This window comes from Panthera tigris, chromosome D4 (assembly GCF_018350195.1).
Source record: "Panthera tigris isolate Pti1 chromosome D4, P.tigris_Pti1_mat1.1, whole genome shotgun sequence".
NCBI lineage: Eukaryota > Metazoa > Chordata > Mammalia > Carnivora > Felidae > Panthera > Panthera tigris.
In genome coordinates this window covers 22,323,140-22,345,223 of record NC_056672.1, presented here as the reverse complement: position 1 = coordinate 22,345,223, position 22,084 = coordinate 22,323,140, and the positions used below count along the sequence as shown (strand labels likewise).

At 38.7% G+C, this 22,084-nt stretch overlaps 2 long non-coding RNA genes and 1 pseudogene across 2 annotated transcripts in view; 2 read left to right on the top strand and 1 right to left on the bottom strand.

Annotated features, from left to right (window-relative positions):
- LOC122232926 overlaps positions 1 to 17,762 on the top strand; it is a 220,474-nt gene extending 202,712 nt beyond the window's left edge. The window contains exon 5 of the long non-coding RNA XR_006210305.1: positions 17,725 to 17,762. This is a non-coding gene — a long non-coding RNA (uncharacterized LOC122232926). The remainder of the gene's footprint in view (positions 1 to 17,724) is intronic.
- On the top strand, positions 1,324 to 2,387 carry LOC102967329 (annotated as a pseudogene).
- On the bottom strand, positions 7,409 to 21,887 carry LOC122232928. Its single transcript, XR_006210307.1, has 3 exons — positions 21,794 to 21,887; positions 21,582 to 21,661; positions 7,409 to 7,795 (listed from the first exon to the last, which is right to left on the bottom strand). It is a non-coding gene; the product is annotated as an uncharacterized LOC122232928 (long non-coding RNA).
- Positions 21,888 to 22,084: the final 197 nt, after the last annotated feature.

Sequence of the window (22,084 nt, the reverse complement as noted above, 5' to 3'; positions counted from 1 at the left end):
TAACAGATACTATGCGGTCCTCAAAACATAAGATATTCACTGTCTGACCCTTTACAGAAAATATTGACTAACCTTTGATTTAGACAGTGGGGGAAGAATTAGAATCCAGAGAAAGACTGGTCAGATTTAAAAAAGAAAAGAAAAATGAGTCCAGGTAGGCAAAGAAGAGTTTTCAAAAGAGACTGAAGGAATCAACAGTATCAAATCCAACAATAGCATTTCCCAAAAGATACACAGAGAAAATAATGGGTAATCCAAGAAATACTGATCTCCTTAGTTCATACAGGCTGGGGTGGGCCTGAGATGACCAGAACCTTCAAGACTTCCAACAGGGTTGCCAGAATTAGCAAATAATAATACATGACACCCAGTTAAATTTGAATTTTAGACTTTAAAAAATTTAATACAAGTAAGTTCCAGGTAATATTTGAGACATGGTTTTTCTAAAAAAAAAAAATCTTCTTTGTATGAAATCCGAATTTAACTAAATGTTTTACATTTCTTCTGGCAAACTCAGCCACGAGCAGCCTCATCCAGGGCTTGTAGGGGACTGCCTGAGTGAGGAGGTCTGATGGTAAATCAGGTGATGGGCAAGGGTGATGGGCAGAATTGGGCATTTCCTGTTCCATTCTGATACTGTGATCACGGCCAAGAAGGGGGCTACTAAAATCGCTAGATCCAAAGTTGCTAAAGGTGTTTGTGTTTCATGAGCCTGAAGAGGGCACAGTAGGTCAGGGGTAAGGCCTTCTGACTAGCACAGCCACGGGAGGCAGCCTTGAACCTCTGATTTCATATCAGATACCTCTGTCTTGGGTGAAGTGGCTATTCACTTTTAGTAACATTGAATTGAGCTACATGGTGATAGCTCTAGTAATATGTGTGCAGTCTATAAATAAGAGCTTCATCATTATTTTCAATTATTTAGTAAGAATTATTTGCAAAAAAAAACAAGTGAGACTACATCAAACTGAAAAGCTTCTGCATAGCAAGGGAAACCGTCAACAAAAATGAAAAGGCAACTCCTGAATGGGAGAAAAATATTTGCAAATTTTCTGAGGAAGGGTTAATTTTTTAAATATATAAAGAACTTCTACAGCCCAATAGCAAAAAAGAGAAAAACAAAAAATCAGGTTAAAAATGGATGGATCTGAATAACATTTATTCAAAGGAGATGTACAGATGGCCAACTGGTATATGAAAATGTACAGTGCTCAATATCACTAATCATCAGGGAAATGCAAATCAAAACCACAATGCCTGCTTCACGGCACCCTGGGGCCCACCACCTCCACCAGAAGAAACCATCCTGCTTATCATGACTGTAGCTCTGGCATGTGCAAAGCTGGCTTTGCTTGGGATGATACCCCCACCCCCGCCCAAGCCATGATCCTGTCTACTGTTGGGCACCACTGAAACCAGGGCATCATTGTGAGCATGGGGCAGAAGGACCACTTGGGTGATGAGGCCTAAAGCAAGAGTGGCATCCTGACCTTTAAGTTACCCCATCAAGCATGGCATCATCACCAACTGAGACAACATAGAGAAGATCTGGCACCACACCTTCTACAACCCCAAGAAGCACCCAAGGCTGCTGACTGAGGCCCCCCTGAATGTCAACACCAACTGAGAGATGATTCAGATCACATTTAGACCTGCTACACTCTGCCTATGTACATGAACATCAGGCCGTGTTGTCCCTATATACCTCTGGCTATACCACTGGTATTGTTATGGAGTCTGGGGGCCAGGTCACTCACACAGTGCCCATCTATGAGGGCTATGCCCTGCCCCATAGCATCCCGTACCTGGTCCTGGCTGGCTGAGACCTGAAAGACTATCTCATGAAGATCCTCATGTGGCATGCCTGCAGCTTCACCAGAGTGGCTGAGTAAGAAATCCTGAATGACATCATGGAGGTCTGCTATGTCTCAGAGCAGGAGATGGGGTCACTGCTGCATCCTCCTCTTCTCTGGAGAAGAGTTATGAGCTGCCCAGTCGTCAGGTGATCACCATTGGCCACAAGCAGTTCTGGTATCCAGAGGTGCTCTTTTAGCCCTCTTTCCTGGCTATGAAATCCTGTGGCATCCATGGGACCACCTTCAACTTCCACTGTGAAGTATGATGATGACACACTGTACTCCTACAAGGTGCTGTCTGGTGGGACCACCATGTATCCTGGATCACTGACAGGATATGGAAGGACATCATGGCCCTGGCCCCACAGCACAATGTAAATCAAAAGCATCACTCCTCCTGAACATAGTTAAGTAACCAGCGTGGATGGGGGTTCCATCCTAGCCTCACTGTCCACCCTCCAGTGGATGTGGATCAATAAGCAGAAATATGAGGAGGTAGACCCTGCCATTGTTCTCCACAAATACTTCTAAATGGACTTCAAGCAGATGCATAGCATTTGCTGCATGCATCAAATGTTTCCAAATAATTTCCAAATGCATCCAAATAATTCAGGAATGTAAAATTTCCCTGCCAAATGTATATACACCTCATGCTAGCCTCGTGAAGCTGGAATAAGCCTTTGAAAAGAAATATGTCCTTGGAATGTGTATATGAAACTAACACTGGATTGTTCGAACTTGTTGCTATTTTTGACCTTGTATTCAAGTTAACTGTTACATTTGTACAGTTAGTACCCCGTGTATATCTTTGGCTTAAAACCTTAGTACATGCTGCTTGATCACGTAAGGGCTGAGATGAGAGCATGTTTATGGGAGAGGAATCCATTGGCTTCATGAGAGTCTACCAGACCATGAGATTCTTGATCTGTGTGGGTTATTACTGTATAAAAGCTGCCTATTCCAGTATTTCTGTAGAGGCTGGTGAGAGTCCTGAACCAGTTGTCATTTCTGCCATGCTGATCTGATAGGGTTGGAAAGGTCTAAGCCTTCAGATCCATTTTTTTTCTTAGCTAATGTTTTCCCCCCAAAACACCCATGGGTTGTTGCTTGCCTTGAGTCAAGAAACAGTTTGCATTTACACCTGTAAATTTAGTCATCCTTTTAATTTATGTAAGGTGGTGTGTGTGTGTGTGTGTGCGCGCGCGCAATTCTCAATTCTTTAGGAGATGACAGCAAATTTTGGTTTTCTGTCATGTGAGAACTTTAGGCCCCAGCAATGTGTCTTATGTGAGGAAAATAAAGTGCTGCAGTAAACCAAACGAAAGCAAAACCAAAATGAGATATCAACTCACACGTGTCAGAATGGCTCGTATGAAAAAGACAATACGACAAGTGTTGGTGAGGATGTGGAGAAAAAGGAACCCTGTGCACTTCTGGTGGGAATGTAAGTTGGTGCAGCCACTGTAGAAAACAGTGTGGAGGTTCCCCAAAGAATTTAAAATAGCACTACCATATGATTCAACAATTCCACTTCTGGGGGTTTATGTGAAGGAAAGTGCTATAAAAACTTTCTCTTGCCCCAGATCCCTTGGGAAGAGTGTTTCACTGCTTGTGAGGCACCGTACTCTCCTCATCCGTGGATTGTTTTCCCTTGAATATAGGACATCAAACTTGTTATTAAATAAAATTATTCTTTATCTTTGTCATTTGACGGTTCCTCAAGAACAGAGGCTGAAAGGGAATTTGTAGGGCCGGGTATTTATTAAGGATCCACACCTATGAAGAGAATGAGGCCAGAGCAGGATTGGGAAGAGGACACTGCTTTGTGAGGCAGTCAAAGTCTGGGCCACCCCATCTCCAGGCAGCTCTGGAGCAGTCAAGCCCCCCTCGGACTTGTTCCCTATTGGGCCACTATGGTTGGATCCTTAGATCCTGCCTGGTTGCCCATTAGATATGAGCTGCCCCTGTCAGTGTATCCCTGGGCAAGGGGACAATCCCTGAGCCAAGCCTCTCCATGAAGAGGAGTTGCAATGGCACGTTCTCTGCCCACCACAATACTACATTTGAAACTCTATATTTTATTTATATTTTCAAATTATTTGATGTAAGGAAAATGTAATGAATTTTTTCCACCATATCTATGCAGAGGCTCTCAAATCCCCTACAGTTTATTCAGTGTGCTGTTCAAACATAATCATTTCCTAGGTGTGCCAGTGCTATATATATATATAGAGAGAGAGAGAGAGAGAGAGACAGAGAGAGAGAGCACTGTGCTCTTCTGAAGTTGAGAAGAAAAGGCCTTGAATCATCTTAATTTGTATCCTCTCAGTGTCTCAGAGGAGGTAGATATGGCTTGGAGTGCACACATTTGATCCCCAAGAAATATGAATATCAAAGGACCCTTGCTGTTTATTTTGGCAATGTTCTGATACTTAAAAGCCACTAGTGACACGTATATTCATGGCTTCCTCTTAATTTGGTGGTTCTTGGCAGTAGCAAAAAGCCTTAAAAACCGTTGAGTTTCATGTGAAAGCGACAGGTTCCCAGCGTCATTCTTACTTGGCTGCAACTTTTACTGGGTTTGTGTAACTCTGACCTGCCACTATTCAAAGGATTTTTCTCTTCACCCATGTTTTGGAATTTGATACCTGGATATTGAAAAGTCTTAGTGAATTCAAGATCATAAATCATTCTTTTTTTAAAAAAATGTTTATTTATTTTTAAAATTTTTAAGTATTTATTTACTTTTGAGAGAGACAGAGCGTGAGCAGGGGAGGGGCAGAGAGAGAAGGAGATGTAGAATCTGAAACAGGGTCCAGGATCTGAGCTATCATCACAGAGCTCGACTCAGGGCTTGAATTCATGAACCACGAGATCATGACCTGAGCTGAAGTCGGATACTTAACAGACCAAGCCATCCAGGTGCCCCTAAAAATGTTTATTTATTTATTTTGAGGTGGGGTGGAGAGAGAGAGAGAGAGAAAGGGAAAGAGGGAGAGGGTGTGCACGTGAGTGGGGGAGGGGCAGAGAGAGAGGGAAAGAGAGAATCCCAAGCAGCCTCCGCACTGTCAGCACAGAGCCTGACTTGGGGCTCCATCTCGCAAACCGTGAGATCACGACCTGAGCCGCTTAACCAACTGACCCACCCAGGTACCCCATGAATCATTATTTCTTAAACTTGGATAAATATCAAAATTACTTGAGGTGGGGGAGACTTTTTAAAAGGGCTGGAACCTGTTTGAAGAAGGTCATTAGTGATAATCACAGAGCATCTGCCCTCCCCATTCCCCTACCCCTTCCCCTCCCCTTTACTCCCCTCCCCAGATTTACTAAATCACAATCTCCAGGATGAACCTCTGTATTTAATGAATGCTCATGTTTGGAAAACACTGACTTAGTATGGATTCAAAGCCTTGTATAGTCTTTCTCATCCTGTATTTCTGGCCTGATTTCTCACTGTTTACCTTCCCATGTTCCCGTGGCTAGCAAGCCAAGCTGCTCACCACACACCACACAGATCGTTTGCAAAGGGGCTGAGCTGGGGCGTGGGCAGACATGACAGGTAGGAGGGAAGGGCATCTTGTTCTGGCCGTCCTCCCAGCCTCTCAGGCTCTGAAGACTTCTCCACAGGGCAAGCTGATGTTTCTATTTTAATAGGAGTCCTACCACTCTTGTGTTTCCAGGTGGTGTTGTCTTCAGGGTGTTTATTTTTAATAAAGAATTTTATTTTATAGTCCTGGCTTTGAGTACTGTTAACAAATTGATGCATGCTGTTTTAATTGTTCTTTATCTGCTATTCTCAGCCCATTTCAGGACTTTGCTAACTTTTCGAGTTTCCTGTACCATCTTTCCCTGTATTTTCTAAAAATCGTGTTTATTTTCTCTTCTTATTTTTGTCCCTAATATTTTATCCTGCTAACTTGGATTAGGTTCTTTGTATTTTTTCCAAATTTTAAAATATTTTTTTGACAGAGAGCACAAACAGGGGAGGGACAGAGAGAGAGAGAGAGAGAGAGAGAGAGAGAGAGAGAGAATCCGAACCAGGCTTCAGGCTCTGAGCTGTTAGTACAGAGCCTGATGCAGGGCTTAAACCAACAAACCATGAGATTATGACCTGAGCTGAAGTCAGATGCTTAACTGCCTGAGCCATCCAGCTGCCCCAGGTTCTTAGTTTTTTATTTTGCCAGTTTTACCTTTTATCACTTGTATTAATAGCTCATTTTGTTATTTATAATTCAAAATCTCTTTTATTCCTAATTTCTAACTTTGAAATCTAGGTTTATTTTTATGAATTTGTGTTGTCCTTACTTTGAAGTTACTTTAGATTTTAATATCATAAGTTAAACATACTTAATGTTTATTAAGGCCATTTTTTTATATTCATGCTTTTTAAAAAAATTTTTTTTAATGTTTATTTATTTTGAGAGAGAGAGAGAGAGAGAGAGAGAGAGAGAGAGAGAGAGAGAGACAAAGTGTGAGCAGGGGAGGGGCAGAAAGAAAGGGAGACACAGACTCTGAAGCAGGCTCCAGGCTCTGAGCTATCAGCACAGAGCCCGACACAGGGCTTGAACCCACGAAGTGAGATAATAACCTGAGCTGAAGTCAGATGCTTAACTGACTGAGCCACCCAGGTGCCCCTATATTCATGCTTTACATTTAAAAATATTTATTGTTTTTAAAGGCTTTCTTGCTTTTTTTTACATTTATATTTACATTTTACATTTAAAAATAATTGGTTTTTTAAAAGCTTTGTTATGTGGTTTTTTGTGAATGTTGATTGCTTTTAAACTTACGTCCTCATCTGTTACATAATTTTTATTATCTATTGTGTACTTTTAATAATAACAACCTCCATTAGATTTTTGTTGTTGTTTCTGGATTTAGCCCTTGATTTTTGTATAATGGCTGGCAAGAATGGACATTGGTGGGAAGCTCATCACAACAGGTGAGACCAGATGCTTAGTAGTTGTCACTTTGATAGTCACCCAATGTGTTGCAACATCCTTAAGCACCTTCCCCCCATACACACATTTAACTTCACATTGTGAGAAGATACATATGAAAAGCCTTCCAACATCAATAATGACTTTTTCTGGAGAAATGGCATACTTGTTCTGAGAATATTATTGTGTTCTTTGACACTGTATGCTATTCAGTCCTAATATGCCCCTTGTAAAATCCACGCTGTAGCAGTTAGGGTTGTACTCTTTATTTCACTTTCCTTTGAGATAGTCTTGAGACTGATCATTTGGCTGATTAGACCATGAGTCCGACCCAGTGCAGTGGATGCCTCCACTTTTGAGGACTGGTTTAATTCACACTATACTCTTGACTCTGGGTGGGGGTGATTTGTCAGGTCTCTGGGAGGCATGCCAAATAGGCACGATGCCAAACACATCCAGTGGTTAAGGTTCTAGTTTAGCCAATGGTTGCATTGTTTTAGAGCTGGCAAACATCTTGAAGTGGGCCTGAGTTTCCTCGCTTGAAATGTTGTTAAGAGTGTAAAAGCCCAAGCTTTTCTAATGGATTTAATATCCAGTCTGTAGGAAAAAATACATTTTATTTAAGGTTTGAGATATTTTTCCTCTCCTTAATTTTAAGCACCAAACAAAGAACTTTGAGAAGGTTGTAGTGGATTGGCTGCCCAGTTCTCTGGGTTGTGTGAAGAGGTCCTGTTTCTTTCAGCTCTGCTTCTATTAGCTTCACGTCTGGTGTGATTTGCTTCAACACATTTATCTTTCTCACCAAGGCACCTGCTTTCTGCTTAGATATCAGTGTACGTTTTGAAAATTTTCTTTAGCTTCACTTTACTTAAAGCAAAGTTAATTATTTCTAGGGGCTATAGCCAAGATTGAAAATAAAATTGCTGGAGATCTGTGTGGAATGATTGAGGAATGTCACGATTGGTTTCTTGTAGGCCAGGGGTCAGCAAACTTTTTCTGTAAAGGGTCAGATAGTAAACATTTTATTTTTTGCAGGCTCTGAAGTCAGTTACAACTATTTAAGCAGCCATCGGCAGATAATATGTAAATGAACGGATATTTCTGTGTTCTAATGTAACTTCATTTATAAAAACTGTCAGTGGGGTGGGTAGGTCCACTGGTTATATTTTGCTTAGACATAGTTTGCTGACCCTCGATGTAGATTATTTCTTTAGGGAAAGATATGTCAACCTAACTCGAAAAATTTGCACAGCTCTGGAGGATTAAGGATGGCTACAAATTCTTGCTACATCTGCTGCTGAGAGATGGGCACTCATTCTCTTCTACTTGAATTTGGGCTGTCTTAGTGACTCACTTGTCCTGTACAATGAGGTGGAAGTGAAATTTTGTTTCTTCTGAAACTAGTTCTTAACAAGCTTTGCAGCTTCCCTCCTGGGCTTCTGGGAACAATCAGTGAGGCCCAAGGCACCATGTAAGAGGCCCAACCATGGTGACTCCATGACATATTCAAGGTTCATTCCCTCATTTTGTTCAAGTCTCTGCTCAAAAATGGCGTCTTCAGAATGACATCTTTGATCAATTTATATCTAAAATAGCATGTCTTTCTCTAACCTAGTGCAGGGGAGGGGAAAGAAACTTTGCTTCTACTCTCATCAGTTCTGGGGCCATGCAAATTAGACTGGGAAAAGACAGATCAATAGGGGAAAATGTATGCAAACTTTATTTGATATTAATTTTTTATTGACAAAGGGGCCTTCCTAGAAAAGAAATGGAGACCCAAAGAAGCAGCTGGCCTGAGAGCTTATATACCATGTCTAACAAAGAGCAGTAGATTGTGGAGATGTGAAAAGACAAAGGAAAAAGGTTTTAGGCTTCTGAGGGTGACAAACTGTGGGAAGGTAAATATATGGGGTAAACTAATAGAAAGTAAGGGCCATTTTAGTAAGGTTTGCTTGTGCACATCCATCTTAGTGCCAACATGTCGTTTTCTTCTTTTTTTAATTAATTAGTTAATATATTTTTTTAACATTCATTTATTTTTGAGAGACGGAGAGAGGCAAAGCATGAGCAGGGGTCGGGGAGAGAGAGAGGGAGATACAGAATTTGAAGCAGGCTCCACGCCCTGAACTGTTTGTTAGCACAGAGCCTACCATGGGGCTCGAACCAGGAACTGTGAGACCATGACCTGAGCTGAAGTCAGACGCTCAACAAACTGAGCCACCCAGGAGTCCCTCGTTTTCTTCTTGACCATAAAACTTTCCCAGGAGAGGGGGTTTATGGCAGTCCTCATTTCTCATAAGTTTCTGCTTTTAGTCCAATAAGGGAAACTCCAGGAAGGCTTCTTTCTGCATCTCCCGATTCTCATTGCCTTCAGCTTAAAATTATCTGCAAAAGTGGCATATTTTAGGGTAGCTTATTATGATCCCCTTCATTGCTTACTCTTTCTCTTTTTTCCTCCTTTATATTTTTTCATAGCATTACAGATTTGTTTATGTATTTATTTTTCTGCCTATTGTGAGTCTCTCATACTAGATTGTAAACATGAAAGCAGAGATTTTTTTTTTTCTACTAGCCTGGCTCCTGGGAGGTGCTCAGTAAGCTTTTTTTCTTTTAAATGAATGAATCTTATAGTTCTTGTTTTATTAATTTCATACGTACTCATTTAAGTTGCCTGTAGTATTTTAGAGAATGGGTTGACATATGAATAATAAATAAAGTAACAACTTTCTTCTATTAAATATCTCTTCTCGATTGCAGACACTTCCAGAAGCTGGGAGTATTTTCCCTTCACTTCCCCTCACCTCTGTATTTAGACATCTCAGTGCTTATTACTACAGTAAATGCCACCTCTTCCTTGAAGTCTACCCTGATTCTTCATTCCAATAATCCTTCTTTCCCCTCTATCCCTCGTAAATAATATTTTACTTCTCTAAAACCATGGAAAAATCTCCTTTATGTTCCATTTTTTAAAAAGTCTTTATTAAAATTATTTATCAACAACTTTTATTATGACTAGAAAGTAAAAACCTTTATCTGAGTATCTTTGATTTTTATGAAACCAATATACCACCTTAGATATAATTGTCTTTCTGTGTGTGTGTGTGTGTGTGTGTGTGTGTGTGTAAGAGAGAGAGAGGGAACTAGAATGAATTAAGGCATGTATTAGTAAATGCAAAACAGAATCTTGAAAATAAGCCAAAAATGTGTAGTCCTTTTAGTAACACTTTACTCCCTGTTGACTCTAAATTTCTACCTTCCTAGTACTATAACTCTAAATAAGATCTGAAAATCACCTTGCAAGAAATAAAGTAAAAATCATTTCAAATATATTAATGAAAATTAGGCCAAAGAATAAAAGGTAAAAAGAAAAAAAGAAATCCAAGCATCCTCATTTACTGTCTTTTCTACTCATTGTTTGTGGATGTGCAGGATGATTTGTGATAGACTCATCTTGATTTTTTTTTGTCAGACTCAAATATTTTTTATTTCATGAGCATTTGGAATAGCTTTCTTACATTTTGGATATTCATCCCACATCCTTACCATGGCACAGATATTTTCTGCTGTAAGATTATGTTCAGTGGACAACCTGGCTGTTAAAAATTATTTGTAGATCTGTGCTGAATCTGGGAGAAGTATAAATCGTTATCAAAAATTAATTTTATCCTTTGTATGAGAAAAATATGAAATCATTATAATTCCAATGGTGTTACCAGTTTCAGTAGAAAATCATTATTGAGATTATTTTAAATTCATTAACAAAAGGAATTTTATTATGAAGATAGTCTGGTCTTAGTCATATTAAAAATAATTTACCCATGCTTTTATTCTCTAATTAGAGTTTTAACCAATGTAGCCTGGTTACAGAAAGCAATATCAAGAAAAGAAAGGGGGGATAAAAACATAATATTAATCTCTGAGCCAAAATATTAAAAATAATCAGAAATAAATGAGGTTCTGAACCTTCTGAAATTAAACTAAAATGGAATATTAAAAATCACTTCTATTATGTAACTTTTTGAGCCTAACTTACATTTGTACTCCCCTGACAGCAAGCAGTGCATGGATAGGAGTAAGAAAACTCAGGTATCACCCACAGGGGAATTCTTGGGCCATGGATAGTGAGGGCATGTGAGCTTTTACTGATAATGTTTTCAGCTGAATTCAGAGTTTACCAGGGCTGGACAAAAAAAGATGATGCTCATGGACTTCCTTACTGGGAATCTTCTAGTAATGGCCATTCATCATTAGTCCTGAATATTATTGAGCCTCCATTTGGCTGAAGAATCTTGTGCTTGATAGGATACTTAAGGCTGTTTGAACACAAAAGGAATTGAAGTAGTTCCTTGAGTTTACAGTCTCCCTGAGGACTTAGAAACAAATGAAGAAGTCTGAGGAGTGTGGTAGGATAAGGAAAAGCCAAAGCCCTAAAGATGAGTTAGCAGTTAAGCTGAAGGACTAGAGGAAGTAGTTTACTGGGGTATCTGGGGAAAGGGAGGAAAAATGTTTTAAGTTAAAGGAATAATATTAGCAAGGCACAGTAAGTAACCCTATACTATTTATATCCCATTTCACTTCACATAGTGTCAAACAAAGCTCAGAAAAATACCAATATTATGGTAATTGTTTTTTTTAAACTAAGAAATCAGTGAAAATCAAAATGTGGATAAAATAATAGAGGAACACAAGTTTGAGGTCAGATCACAGAATGCTGCCAAGTCTAAGCCAACCTCTATTCATAGAAAGATCAGCCAGCCAGCCAGAAACAATGAAGGAGGGAAGGAAGGAAGGAAAGAAGGAAAGAGAAAGAGGTAGGGAGGTGGGACAGAGAGAGAAAGAAAAGAAAAAGCAAGGAAGGAAGGAAGAAAGGAAGGAGGAAGGAAGGAAAGAAGGAAAGAGAAAGAGGGAGGGAGGTGGGGCAGAGAGAGAAAGAAAAGAAAAAGAAAGGAAGGAAGAAAAGGGAGAAAAGGAAAGGAAGAAATAAAAGCCTTTGAGTGATTCTAGTAGTTGTCAGTAAAGCTCTACACAGAAGTCTCTCCATTTCACTTCTTATGAAAACCTCCAGTCATGTGCTATACAATATGATAGCAATTTGCCCCATGTGCTATTGAGTACTTGAAATGTGGCTACTCTGAATGTTCAGGAGAGTTAAGATACATGTTGTTCTGAAGACCCAGTATGAAAAGGTGAATGTAAAATATCTCAGAAATTTTATTATGTTGATGGGGCACATTGGTGGCTCAGTCGGTTAAGCATCCTGCTTTGGCTCAGGTCATGATCTCATTGTTAGTGAGTTCAAGCCCCACATCGGGCTCTCTGCTCTCCTCACAGAGCTCACTTTGGATCCTCTGTCTCTCTCTCTCTCTCTCTGTCCCTCCCCCACTCATGCTTGCTCTCTCTCTCTCAAAAACAAATATTTTTTAAAGAAAAACTTTATTACATGTTGAAATGAAAACATCTTGGATATATTGGGTTAAATAAAATACATTATTAAAATGAATTTCAGCTGTCACCTTTTACTTTTTAAAGTGGTTAATTGAAAATTTAAAATTCTGTATTGGCTCACATCATATTGCTACTGGACAGTGCTACCTCAGACTCTCTCTTACGACCCATTTAATCCTTAATCACACAATACTAACATAATTGTATGTATTTAAAAATCTTCCAGCAATTAGAATAATCAAAAAAGAAGGTAGTGTTGGGATAAGTATGGTGTGGGAGTGTGGTAGAAGCTACCATGTTGATAATGATGAGAATTATTGTTCTTGGGAAATGTATAATCATCCAGTGAGATTGAACCAAAGGATTGAAGGCACTGTGTAGTTAGCTATGCCACAACAAAGATGCCTAACAACACCAATTCAGTGGCTTCCAGAAATCGTTTATTTTTTACTTCTGCATCTGCATGTTAGTTTAAGTTCCAGTGACCTAAGGCTCCAAGCTGTAGGTTGAGTAAAAGTTTGCTTCTGTTTCTCTTATCTCATTGCAATAACTGGCTACTTGAGTTCTTTCTTTTGATGATAAAGGCTGGACTGCAAGTGAGCATGTCAAACTGCACAAATACATTTCAAATCTCTGCTTGTAAAACACCTGCTAATATCCCCTTGGATAATGAAAAGCCTGTGGTCACACTGAAAATCAAAGTATGGGAAAGTACTTTTTCCATCATAAAGCCATAGCAAGGACATGTATGCATATGCTTTAGTGAAGACTTGAGACAAATAATATAATCTACTACATGTACCTTCAAAGCAACACACAGACAAGCAACTGATACACGGGCAGGGAAAAAGGAAATACAAAATCATGAAAAAACAGATGCCAAAACAAACTGAGAAGGAAATTATAGGGCCATTTGCTCTAAACATAAACACTTCTAATACCTCAGAGGTATCTGAAACCTTACAATAATACTTTCCATTCTTATTGATAGCCTGTTAACTGTTTTTAATAGGCTCAGCATGGGACTGGATCATGTGATTAAGACCTAACCAATCAATATGTCATATTCTCAAGTCATCAATTTTTATGGTACAAGCATTATCTGTATAGTCTTAATTAGCATTTCTTGGAGAAAAACATACTGCTCTGCTTTTCAGAGTAAAACACTAACCTCTGTGGAGGTAAGAGACATGGTTAGGGTGACATAGCCATATGAAGTTCTAGAATGCCACCTATGTGCATTAGACTCTGAATCCGTTTTTTTTTTTTTTAATTTAAATCCAACTTAGTTAACATATAGTGTAATAATGGTTTCAGGAGTAGAATATAGTGATTCATCACTTACATATAACACCCAGTGCTCATCCCAAAAAGTGCGCTCCTTGTTGCCCAGCATTCCTTTAACCTATCCCCCCACCCACATCCCTCCAGCAACCCTCAGTTTGTTCTCTGTATTTAAGAGTATTTTAAAGTTTGCCTCCCTCTCTCTTTATCTTTTTTTTCCCTTCCCTTCCCCTATGTTCACTTGTTATGTTTCTTAAATTCCACATATGAATGAAATAATATGATATTTATCTTTCTGACTTATTTCGCTTAGCATAACACACTCTAGTTCCATGCATATTGCTGCAAATGGCAAGATTTCATTCTTTTTGATCCCTGAGTAATATTCCATTGTATATATGTAATACATCTTATCTATTTGTCAGACTTTGGACATTTGAGCTCTTTCCATAATTTGGCTATTGTTGATAGCACTGCTATAAACATAGAGGGAGGTGCATGTGCCCCTTTGAATCAGCATTTATAAATACCTAGCATAGTATAGTATACCTAGTATAGTAGTGCAATTGCTGGGTTATAGGATAGTTCTATTATTAATTTTTTGACAAGCCTCCATACTGTTTTTCAGAGTGGCTGCACCAGTTTGCATTCCCACCAGAAGTGCAAAAGGGTTCTTCTTTTTCTGCATCCTTACAAACACCTGTTGTTGCCTGAGTTTTAATTTTAGACGTTCTGACAGGTATGAGGTGGTATCTCATTGTGGTTTTGATTTGTATTTCCCTGATGATCAGTTATGTTGAGCATCTTTTCATGTGTCTGTTAGCCATCTTGATGTCTTCTTTAGAAAAGTGTCTATTCATGTCTTCTGCCCATTTCTTCTTTGGATTATTTGTTTTTTGGGTGTTGAGTTTGATAAGTTCTTTATAGATTTTAGATGTAACCCTTTATCTGACATGTCATTTGCAAATATTTTCTCCCATTCAGTCAATTGCCTTTTAGTTTTGTTGATTATTTCCTTCCCCATGCAGAAGCTTTTTATCTTGATAAGGTCCCGATAGTTCATTTTTGCCTTTGTTTCCCTTGCCTCCAGAGACATGTCTAATATGAAGCTGCTGTGGCTGAGGTCAAGGAGGTTGCTCCCTGTTTTCTCCTGGAGGATTTTTATGGTTTCTTGTCTTACATTTAGGTCTTTCATCCATTTTGAGTTTATTTTTGTATATGGTGTAAGAAAGTGGTACAGTTTCATTCTTCTGCATGTTGCTGTCCATTTGCTGAAGAGACTTTTTTCCACTGGATATTCTTTCTTGCTTTGTTGAAGATTAGTTAGCCATACATTTGTGGGTCCATTTCTGGGATTTCTGTTCTGTTCCATTGATCTATGTGTCTGTTTTTGCACCAGTACCATACTGTTTTGTTGATTACACCTTTGTAATACAGCTTGAAGTCCGGAATTGTGATGCCTCCAGCTTTGGTTTTCTTTTTCAGGAGTGCTTTGGATCTTTGGGGTCTTTTATGGTTCCATGAAAATTTTAGAATTGTTTGTTCTAGTTCTGTGAAGAATGTTGGTGTTATTTTGATAGGGATTTCTTTGAATATGTAGATTGCTTTGGGTAGTGTCAACATTTTAACAATATTTGTTCTTCTGATCCGTGAGCATGGAATGTTTTTCCATTTCTTTGTGTCTTCCTCAGTTTCTTTAATAAGCTTCCTATAGTTTTCAGCATACAGATCTTATACCTCGTTGGTTAGGTTTATTCCTAGATATTTTATGGTTCTTGGTGCAATTGTAAATGGGATTGATTCCTTGATTTCTCTTTCTGGTGCTTTGTTATTGGTGTATAGAAATGCAAGTGATTTCTAGATGTTAATCCTGTGACTTTGCTGAATTCATGTATCAGTTCTAGTAGTTTTTTTGGTGGAGTCTTTAGGGTTTTTCATGTAGAGTATCACATTGCCTGCAAAGAGTGAAAGTTTGACTTCTTCCTTGCCAATTTGGAGGCCTTTTATTTCTTTTTGCTGTCTGATTGCTGAGGCTAAGACTTCCAGTACCATGTTGAATAACCAAGGTGAGAGTGGATATCCCTGTTGTGTTTCTGGCCTTAGGGGGGAAGCTCTTCGTTTTTCCCCAATGAAGATATTAGCTGTGGGTCTTTTGTGTATGACCTTTATGATGTTTAGGTAAGTTCTTTCCATCCCTACTTTCTTGAGGGTTTTTTATCAAGAAAGGATGCTGTATTTTGTCAGTGCTTTTTCTGTATTTATTGAGAAGATCATGTAGTTCTTATCCTTTCTTTAATTAATGTGATGTATCACGTTGATTGATTTGTGGATATTGATCCAGCCCTACAGTCTAGGAATAAATTCCACTTGATTGTGGTGAATAATTCTTTCAATGTATTGTTGGATTCAGTTTGCTAGTATCTTGTTGAGAATTTTTGCATCCATGTTCATCAGAGAAGTTGGTCTTCATTGCTCCTTTTTAGTGGGTATCTGTCTGGTTTTGGAATCAAGTTAATGCTGGCCTCATAGAATGTGTTTGGAAGATTTCCTTCTATTTCCATTTTTTTGGAACAGGTTCAAAAGAATAGGTATTAACTCTTCTTTAAATGTTTGGTAGAATTCCCCTGGGAAGGCTTCTGGCCCTGGATTCTTGTTTGTTGGGATTTTTTTGATTAATTGATTCAGTTTCTTTATTGATTATGAGTGTTCAAATTTTCTACTTCTTTGTGTTTCAGTTTTGGTAGTTTATATGTTTCTAGGAATTTTTCCATTTCTTCCAGATTGCTCATAATATTCTCTTACTATTGTTTGTATTTATGCAGTGTTTGTTGTGATCTCATCTCTTTCATTTATGATTTTATTTATTTTGGTCCTTTACTTTTTCTTTTTGATAAATCTGGCTAGGGGTTCATCAATTTTGTTAATCCTTTCAGAGAACCAGCTCATGGTTTCATTGATCTATCCTACTGTTTTGTTTTTGTTTTTGTTTTTATCATTCATTTCTACTCTAATATTTATTTTTTCCCTTCTGCTGGTTTTGACTTTATTTGCCGTTCTTTTAACATTTCCTTTAGGTGTTAGGTTAGGTTGTGTATTTGAGACATTTTTTCTTCCTTTGGGACTGGATTGCTATATACTTCCCTTTTATGACCACTTTTGATGCATCCCAGAGGTTTTGAACTGTCATGTTTTCATTTTCATTGGCTTTGATATACTTTTTAATTTCTTCTTTAATTTCTTGGCTAGCCCGTTCATTCTCTAGTAGGATGTTCTTTAATCTCCAGGTATTTGTAATCTTTCCAAAGTTTTTCTTGTAGTTGATATCAAGTTTCATAGCATTGTAGTCTGAAAATATGCATGGTATGATATTGATCTTTTGTACTTGTTGAGGGCTGATTTGTGACCCAGTATGTGATATGTTCTGGAGAATATTCCCTGTGCACTTCAGAAACATGTGTGTTCTGCTGCTTTAGGATGAAATGTTCTGAATATATCTGTTAAGTCTATCCAGTCCAGTGTGTCTTTCAAAACCATTGTTTTCTTATTGATTTTCTGCTTAGATGATGTGTCCACTGCTGTAAGTGGGGTGTCCCCTACTATTATGGTATTATTGTCAGTGAGTTTCTTTATGTTTGTAATTAATTGATTTATATATTTGGGTGCTACCGAGTTGGTATAAGTCTTTACAGTTGTTAGAACTTCTTGGTGGATATACCCCTTAATTATGATATAATGCCCTTCTTCATTTCTTGTTATAGTCTTTGTTTTAAAATCTAGTTTGTGCGATATAAATATGGCTACTCTGGCTTTGACAATCATTGGCATGATAGATGGTTCTCTATCCCCTTACTTTCAATCTGCAGGTGTCTTTAGGTATAAAACGAGTCTCTTGTAGGCAGCATATAGATGGGTCTTGTTTTTGTTTTTGTTTTTTGTTATCCATTCTGATGCCCTATGTCTTTTGATTAGAGCATTTAGTCCATTTACATTTAGAGTGATTATTGAAAGATAGGAATTTAGTGCCATTGTATTGTCTATAGGGTTGGTGTTTCTGATGATGTTCTCTAGTCCTTTCTAGTCTTTGTTGCTTTTGGTCTTTTTTGTTTTTTCTCCACTCAAAGAGTCCCCCTTAAAATTTCTTGCATGGCTTGCTTTTGTTTGTCTGAGAAACTCTTTCTCTCTCCTTCTATTTTCAGTGAAAGCCTTGCTGGATAAAGAATTCTTGGCTGCATATTTTCCTGATTCAGCATGTTGAATCTATCCTGCCATTCCTTTCTAGCCTGCCAAATTTCTGTGGACAGATCTGCTGAGAACCTTGTAAGTTAAGGACTCTTTTCTCCTTTGCTGCTTTCATAATTCTCTCTTGTCTGTGTATTTTATGAATTTGACTATGATATGCCTTAGTGATGGTGGGTTTTTATTGAATCTAATGAAAGTTCTCTGTGCTTCTTGAATTTTCATGTATGTATCCTTCTCAGATTAGGAAAGTTTTCTGCTATAATTTACTCAAATAAACCTTCTGCCTCTTTTTCTCTCTCTTCCTCTTCTGGGACTCCTATGATTCGAATATTTTACCTTTTTACTAAGTCACTGAGTTCTCAAAGTCTTGTATCGTGAGCTTTTGCCTTTCTTTCCCTCTTTTGTTCTCCTTCATTATTTTCTGTAATTTTATCTTCTTTTTTTAATGCATTAACTGTTTATCTCTCTCTCTCTCATTTTGAGAGAGAAGGCACAAGTGAGTGTGGTACAGAGAGAGAGGAGAGAGAGTGAATCCCATGAGGGTCAAAGAGTGAGGGAGAGAGAGAAAAGTGGGGCTCACCCAAAGCAGGGCTTGAGCTCACCTGAAGCAGGGCAGGAGCTCACCCAATTTGAGACTTGAACTCACAAACCGTGAGATCATGACCTGAGTGGAAGTCAGATGCTTAACCAACTGATCCACCCAGGCATCCCATAATTTTATCTTCTGTATCACTGATTCACTGCTCTGGTTTGTCCATCCTTGCCATCACAACATCCATTTGAGATTGAATCTGGGTTATATCGTTATATCATTTTTAATTTTGGTCGACTAGATTTTAGTTCTTTAATCTTCAGAGAAAGGGATTGATTCTCTGGTCTTTTAAATGCTTTTTTTTTAAAACCCCATCTAGTATTCTTATAATCATGGTTTTTAATTCTAGTTCAGAATTTAACTGGCCATCATCTTCCTGTTCTTCCTTTTGGGGTGAATTCCTCCATCTTTTCATTTTTGGAGGAAGAAAAATATTAATGAAATGAAAAATTAAAATTTAAAAGTTAAAAATGAAACAAAAAATCAAAGGAAGCTAGATCCTAGGTGTGTTTTAGTCTACTTGTTGAAGGAAGATTAATAGAGAAAAAAGAGAAAGAAAAAAAAATTTAATTAATTTTTTAAAATAATAAAATAGAGTAAAATAAAACAAAGAAAATAAAATAGATTACAAAATAAAATAACTACATAAAATGGAATTTTTTTTCAGTATCTGAGAAACAGAAGGAAAGAAAAAAGAAAACAACCTAGGCAAAGACAAGCAAAGAAACCAACCAAATAAATAAATGAACCAGCAAAAAGAATGAAACCCTAATGAAGTTACATCCAGTTTTCCCTAGAACTGAAAGTTTGCAGCATGCTATAGTCCATTAACTAAGCAGGTGGAAGGAATTTGTGCTGGTCTTCTGGAGGATGTGCCTCGAGGTTGCCAATTTGTGGGGCTTGGTAAAACAGCTCTGTTCTCCATTTGGTGCCACTGCTTAGCTCACTGGGGTTGTTCCTTGTGTGTGCACATGTGCGCATGTGCTAGAAGTGAAAGTGGCCTCACCAAGCTCTCTAGTGTCTGGTGCAGGAACCCTACACCCTCGCTGACCCATGATCAAGCAGCCTTCCTTTGTCTCAGGCCTCCATCTGCTCCCTACCTCTACTCTGTGTCCAAGCTGTCCACCTGCCCGGTGGCATCTTCCTCCAGAATTTTATTTCAAATGGGGCTGTGTTTCAGACTCCCATACTTCAGAGACACCCACAGCTTGGACCTCCACTGACTTTCTGGGAGAGGGTCTTGCCAAGCAATGGCCAGGTCAGCTTGTCCCAGAAAACATGCATGTAACCATGCAGTGGCAGAGGCCCAGAGTTCATGGCAAATCACAACACACAACTGGTGCCAGGTTTTGCTGCCCTCTGGTGTCTTTGTTCTAATATCAGTAAATGTGGCTGCTCTCCGGCGTCCGCTGGGACTTTTGCTGGCAAGGAGGCCATATGGTTGCTACCAAATGCTCTCCAAGCAGGGGAATCACTTCTCCCCATGTGGCACACAGACCCCTCAGACCCTGCTGCCTGCTCTTGGGGATTCACCCTACTTCCTCGCCAGAGCACCACCAGGCACTAAGATCTGAAACTTCAGATTCTGCACTCCACTGTTTATAAAATCCTGGTGGTATTGAAACCCTCTCCTTTCTCCCCATCAGTGGTTTTGGGGAACAGATTTTTTGTCCAGTCCCTTGCGAGTGTTTTCACTCCTTCTCTCTCTCGTTCTCTCCAGCTACTTTCAGGGGGAGTGCTTTTCTTGCACCATCCCACTGTGCTGCACTGTAACCCTTTCTGTTTCTCTCTGTTCTCTCTCTGACAAAAATGGCTTCCTACCCTCTGCAGCTTCATGACTTTTCTTTCCCCCAAGTCACTTCTTCACACCATGTACCTGCCAAGTTCTCTGGTTCCAATTATGTAGATTGTTGTTTTAATTCTCAGGTCAATTCCCTAGGTATTCAAAATGGTTTGATGCTGATCTAGCTGTGTTTCAGGGCTAAGACAAGCTCAGGGTCCCCATACTATGCCATCTTAACTCTTCTACTTATGATACAAATCCTATATTCTGTTTTCCAACATGGTTGCTATGAAAAGGAAGAAGTAAGTAATAAGAACTAATCTATATTGTCATGTGGTATATTAATTGGAGTTCCTATTGATGACCCTGTTTTTTGGAAAAGATTAAATTATGTTTTGATTGGCTATAGTATGTTTTGGAAAGATTTTTGAAGGGGATCAAGATATGCCACCCCAAAATCTGCCACTTTGGCGTAAGGATTATTTTGAGCTGTAGGCAATTGAGAATCCACAGATGTAAGAAGAGCTCTCTACCTTCCCCTTTTCTGCCTAAAAGCAGGGTGTAAATTTCTTTTTGTGAAGGTGTTCCTCTCCTGTACCAGGAAGAAGAGAGAGATTCATCATCAGAGATAGACAGTTGCACTAAGATGAGTCTGCATACACAACCCTACCAAAACAACCCTGTCTTCCATTGGCTCCACTGTATATTCTCTAGTCACTTTCCCACAATTTATCATCCTTTGAAGCCCCAACCCCCTTTCCTTTGTTAGAATGGTATATAAGCTCCCAAGTCCAACTACTTTGAGTATCATTTCTTTTCTGTGAACTCTTGTGCACCTAAGACATTAATAAAAATCATGTGCCTTGTTAATCTGTCTTCTGCTGGTCTCATTCACAAGTCCCCAGTCAGTGAACAAAAGAGAGTAGTGCAAAAGTTTTTCCTCCCTCACATTTTGTTCTCAAAAAATTAAAATAATACCCAAATTTATTTGTGATTAAAAGAGTAAGATTTGCTATGGTTTGTGCATTTCTTTAGATCTCTTTGTTCCCATGGTATGGCAACGAAACTATTTTACTAATTGTTTAATGAAATAATTAATTTAGAAATTTCAGTGACATGACTTCCAGTCTCCCAGATCACCCTAAAAATGAGTTGATGCTGTCTATAAAATGGTGTGGATGTTGAGTAGAGTACCTGTGGTAGCTAGTAACTAGCAAAGAAATCTTGGAAGATGAGTTTTTGTTAGTTTTCCTAGAGGGAAGGGCAGAGACTAATAGGGTAGGGAGGCAAAAGAAGTAGTATCTTGTTTATAGAATTAATGGGAAGTGAGTTCTGTTTGATGATTTTAAGATGATTCTTTTATAGCAGGGTTGCCTGTTTTGGATTGTTAAGGCAAGAATTAGTGAAATGGTAGAGCCAAAACCATAACTATTCTTTACCTTGAGATGGCCCGAATTTAGATCACTCTTAGAGCACCTTGGAATTCTCTGAGGATCTGATGGACTTCAGATTCTTTATCCTGTGGTATTAAAATAAAGACAGACAGGGATTTTATTTCTTTGGCTTGTGACATGAGTGATATGTTAACATTTCCATGCAGTAGAAACTGGGATCTCATGAAAAAACATTAAGCTTGTGTCTCAAGACCCACTAAGATGTTATAGAAATACTGAGCTCCATTTCTGAGATCCTGGAAAAATGGCCTTTTCCCCCTTGTTTTTCTTTTCTTCCTCTGCTGTTGTCTAGTTATAACCCTGAACTCTGAAGAAAATGAGGCACTGTACTCTTACAGAATAATATGAGATGAAGTTGGGTCATAAAGAAGGATGACTCTGCCCTCCTCATGCCTGAGGTCATGCACGAACATTCCATGCATCTATCTACTTTCCTGGAAATATGCCACCCTCTGTGCCCCACCCCTCACTGTATCCATTCTTATCAG